We start from the raw sequence: 5,316 nt of genomic DNA on the forward strand, positions 1-5,316 counted from the left end.
CAAGGCAACATTTACACCATGTTGTATGTTTCGCTACGTTTACGCCTCGCGGCCACACTACCAGGGCTACCTCGGCGTTATTATGGATCCCACGTAACTTCTAGGCAAGTCCCGCCCTACGAAGCAGCCTGATTGGTTGGGGTTAGGCATTGACCTCGATTAGTTATAGTTAGGATAGCCGATTGGTCAGGGGATAGGACCTGAACAAATCGGGTTCTTTTACCTTGCGTAAGCATGGACGCCTGGCCAATAGTAGCGTGTGAATGCTATTGAAAGGCGGGTCTTGCGTAGAAGTTGCGTGGGTTCCATAATAACGCGTTTCCGAGCCCCTAAAACGGAGACATTTGGAAACACTGCCGCCGACGTTTTGGTTTGAAAACTCCGGGGTTGCTTTGTCTAGAAGGCCACAAACGGAGACGCACGTCAGTCTTAAGCAACTATCACCAACCGGGCGGAGTATACATGCTGCTTCCTGTTAACACTGGCCCGCGCATGCCCAGTATACGTGAATGGTCATGTGATATGCGTTTTGGGCGTGCTAGTTAAAACGGCAATTAGTTCTGCTGCTGGAGCTAAATCTCTTGTGTGCACGGAGATCGTTTTTTTTTTTTTTTTTTTTGGGCTCAAATGCCGCTTAAAAACCTGAACGTAGCAGTTTAGATGTAGCTTCAGTTCAAGCTTCAGGTAGTACGAATCCGTTCTCTTTTGTCTGAGCACTTGCAGCGATCGTAGTGTTTGATTTTACACGATCAATAATGATGTTTCCTCCTTTGCTGGTGTCCCAATTGTTGATAGAATAACGTGGCCATAATGTCAAAGCTAAACAAAAAACACTACAGCTCATAGTATTATTTGAATCATCTTCATACTTTATTCTGGTTATTGTTGATATCATGCTTAGAATCATGTACAGAGAGATCATGATTTATTGAGAAATAATAGATTTGAAAACATATTTTTATTTCCTGTCTCTGTGAGGTTTTCTTTGGACTTGTGTATTTGTGTCTTGCTGCCTTGAACGCTCGGGTTTTCCTGTCCTATTCCGTATGTTGATATGCACGTGAGGCGTGATGACGACTGCTCTGGAGCGCCGCTAACATCCCCTCGTCATGGTTAGAGATGTTCCGATACCGATACCAGTATCAGAAAAGCCTCCCGATACTGCCTAAAATGCTGGTATTGGAAAGTACTGGAGTTTATGCACCGATCCGATACCACGTAATTTAGCCCTGAAGAAAATCTACTTTAAAGTAGTTTATTTATGTTATGACTCACTGTCAAACTGGATAATAAAGAAAGTTCTCTGACGTTCATTGTTTGTGTTTGTTCATGTTTCGCAGATAACAAGAGTATCGGACCATCTCTAATCATGACCAAACCTCAGAGCGAGTGTGTGTGTGTGTGTGTGTGTGTGTGTGTGTGTGTGTGTGTGTGTGTGTGTGTGTGTGTGTGTGTGTGTGTGTGTGTGTGTGTGTGTGTGTGTGTGTGTGTGTGTGTGTGTGTGTGTGTGTGTGTGTGTGTGTGTGTGAAGAGTAGAAATGTTTATCATGCTGTTTGTTAAGGGAAGAGGCTTTGGTGTTTTCTCCAAACATTTAATTATTCCAACAGACGACAGGTCTGACATACTGCTCTCTGTGTCTAGCAGGAGTGTAGCTTAAACAGGTGTGTGTGTGTGTGTGTGCTTTCACTCAATTCATCTTTGGGGTTTTATAATAAAAAAAGTGACCTTTTTCAAATGCATTATTTTTATCTCTGTTTGCTTAAGTCACATCATTATCTGCTTTTTTTTGTTTCAATAAATAAACTATGAATTCTAAACTTGTTGCGTTATTTTATTTCATGGCTCCCTAAAATTACAACAGTTATGAAAACTTTAAGAACCCCTGGTGTAGTACGTCATAGAAAGTCATGAAAATTATATATATAGTATAGTATAGTATGTCGAAAAAAAGTATAAAGAAGAGATAGTATAATATGTCGAAAAAAGTCTGGAAAAGTCATAGTATAATATGTCGAAAAATGTATAAAAAAAGTCAGTATAGTATGTCGAAAAAAGTATAAAAAAGTCATAGTACAGTATGTCGAAAAAAAGTAAGTCAGTACAGTATGTTGAAAAAAGTATTTAAGTCATAGTATAGTATGTCGAAAAAGTATAAAAAAGTCACAGTACAGTATGTCGAAAAAACTATACAAAAGTCATAGTACAGTATGTCGAAAAAAGAAAAATCATAGTACAGTATGTCAAAAAAGTCTGGAAATGTCATAGTATAGTATGTCGAAAAAAAAGAAGTATAAAGAAGAGATAGTATATGTCGAAAAAAGTATAAAAGTCATAATATAGTATATCGAGAAAAGTAAAAAAAAGTCACAGTATAATGTCGAAAAAAGTATAAAAAAAGTCACAGTATAGTATGTCGAAAATAGTATAAAAAAGTCATAGTACAGTATGTCGAAAAATGTATAAAAAAGTCAGTACAGTATGTTGAAAAAAGTATTTAAAAGTCATAGTATAGAATGTCGAAAAAAGTAAAAAAAAGAATCATAGTACAGTATGTCAAAAAAGTGGAAAAGTCATAGTATAGTATGTCGAAAAAAAGTATAAAGAAGAGATAGTATATGTCGAAAAAAGTATAAAAAAGTCATAGTATAGTATGTCGAAAAAAGTATAAAACAATCATAGTATAGTATATCGAGAAAAGTAAAAAAAAGTCACAGTATAACGTCGAAAAAAGTATAAAAAAAGTCATAGTATAGTATGTCGAAAAAAGTAAAAAAAAGAATCATAGTACAGTATGTCAAAAAAGTCTGGAAAAGTCATAGTATAGTATGTCGAAAAAAAGTATAAAGAAGGGATAGTATAATATGTCAAAAAAAGTATAAAAAAGTCATAGTATAGTATGTCGAAAAAAGTAAAAAAAAATCATAGTATAGTATGTCGAAAAAAGTATAAAAAAGTCATAGTATAGTATGTAGAAAAAAGTATAAAGAAGAGATAGTATATATCGAAAAAAGTAAAAAAAAAGTCATAGTACAGTATGTCGAAAAAAGTAAAAAAGTCAGTACAGTATGTTGAAAAAAGTATTTAAAAGTCATAGTATAGTATGTCGAAAAAAGTATAAAAAAGTCACAGTACAGTATGTCGAAAAAAGTATAAAACAGTCATAGTATAGTATGTTGAAAAACGTAAAAAAAAAGTCATAGTATAGTATGTCGAAAATAGTATAAAAAAGTCATAGTACAGTATGTCGAAAAAAGTATAAAAAAGTCATAGTACAGTATGTCGAAAAAAGTATAAAAAAGTCATAGTACAGTATGTTGAAAAAAGTATTTAAAAGTCATAGTATAGTATGTCGAAAAAAGTAAAAAAAAGAATCATAGTACAGTATGTCATAAAAGTCTGGAAAAGTCATAGTATAGTATGTCGAAAAAAAGTATAAAGAAGAGATAGTATATGTCGAAAAAAGTATAAAAAAGTCATAGTATAGTATGTCGAAAAAAGTATAAAACAATCATAGTATAGTATATCGAGAAAAGTAAAAAAAAGTCACAGTATAATGTCGAAAAAAGTAGAAAAAAAAGTCACAGTATAGTATGTCGAAAATAGTATAAAAAAGTCAGTACAGTATGTTGAAAAAAGTATTTAAAAGTCATAGTATAGTATGTTGAAAAAAGTATAAAAAAAAGTCACAGTATAGTATGTTGAAAAAACTATAAAAAAGTCACAGTACAGTATGTCGAAAAAAGTAAAAAAAAAAAGTCATAGTATAGTAAGTCAAAAAAGTCTGGAAAAGTCATAGTATAGTATGTCGAAAAAAAAGTATAAAGATATAGTATATGTCGAAAAAAGTATAAAAAAAGTCATAGTATAGTATGTCGAAAAAAGTATAAAAAAGTCAGTATAGTATGTCGAAAAAAGTATAAAACAGTCATAGTATAGTATGTTGAAAAAAGTTTAAAAAAAAAAGTCATAGTATAGTATGTCGAAAAAAGAAAAACAAAGTCATAGTACAGTATGTCGAAAAAACAAAAAAGTCACAGTATAGTATGTCGAAAAAAGTATAAAAAAGTCATAGTACAGTATGTCGAAAAAGTCTGGAAAAGTCATAGTATAGTATGTCGAAAAAAAGTATAAAGAAGAGCTAGTGTAATATGTCGAAAAAAGTATAAAAAAGTCATAGTATAGTATATCGAGAAAAGTAAAAAAAAGTCACAGTATAGTATGTCGAAAAAAGTATAAAACAGTCATAGTATAGTATGTCGAAAAAAGTATAAAAAAGTCATAGTATAGTATGTCGAAAAAAGTATAAAAAAGTCATAGTACAGTATGTTGAAAAAAGTATAAAACAGTCATAGTATAGTATGTCGAAAAAAGTATAAAACAGTCATAGTATAGTATATCGAAAAAAGAAAAACAAAGTCATAGTATAGTATGTCGAAAAAACAAAAAAGTCACAGTATAGTATGTCGAAAAAAGTATAAAAAAGTCATAGTTTAGTATGTCGAGAAAAGTATAAAAAAGTCACAGTATAGTATGTCGAAAAAAGTATAAAAAAGTCATAGTACAGTATGTTGAAAAAAGTATTTAAAAGTCATAGTATAGTATGTCGAAAAAAGTATAAAAAAGTCACAGTACAGTATGTCGAAAAAAGTATAAAAAAGTCACAGTACAGTATGTCGAAAAAGTCTGGAAAAGTCATAGTATAGTATGTCGAAAAAAAGTATAAAGAAGAGCTAGTGTAATATGTAGAACAAAGTATAAAACAGTCATCGTATAGTACGATGAAAAAAGTAAACAAAAGTCATAGTATAGTATGTCGAAAAAAGTAAAAAAAAGTCACAGTATAGTATGTTGAAAAAAGTATAAAAAAGTCACAGTATAGTATGTCGAAAAAAGTATAAAAAAGTCAGTACAGTATGTTGAAAAAAGTATTTAAAAGTCATAGTACAGTATGTCAAAAAAGTCTGGAAAAGTCATAGTATAGTATGTCGAAAAAAAGTATAAAGAAGAGATAGTATATGTCGAAAAAAGTATAAAAAAGTCATAGTATAGTATGTCGAAAAAAGTATAAAACAATCATAGTATAGTATATCGAGAAAAGTAAAAAAAAGTCACAGTATAATGTTGAAAAAAGTATAAAAAAAGTCATAGTACAGTATGTCGAAAAAAGTAAAAAAAAGAATCATAGTACAGTATGTCAAAAAAGTCTGGAAAAGTCATAGTATAGTATGTCGAAAAAAAGTATAAAGAAGAGATAGTATAATATGCCAAAAAAAGTATAAAAAAGTCATAGTATAGTATGTCGAAAAAAGTATAAA

This window comes from Sander lucioperca, chromosome 3 (assembly GCF_008315115.2).
Source record: "Sander lucioperca isolate FBNREF2018 chromosome 3, SLUC_FBN_1.2, whole genome shotgun sequence".
NCBI classification, from domain to species: domain Eukaryota; kingdom Metazoa; phylum Chordata; class Actinopteri; order Perciformes; family Percidae; genus Sander; species Sander lucioperca.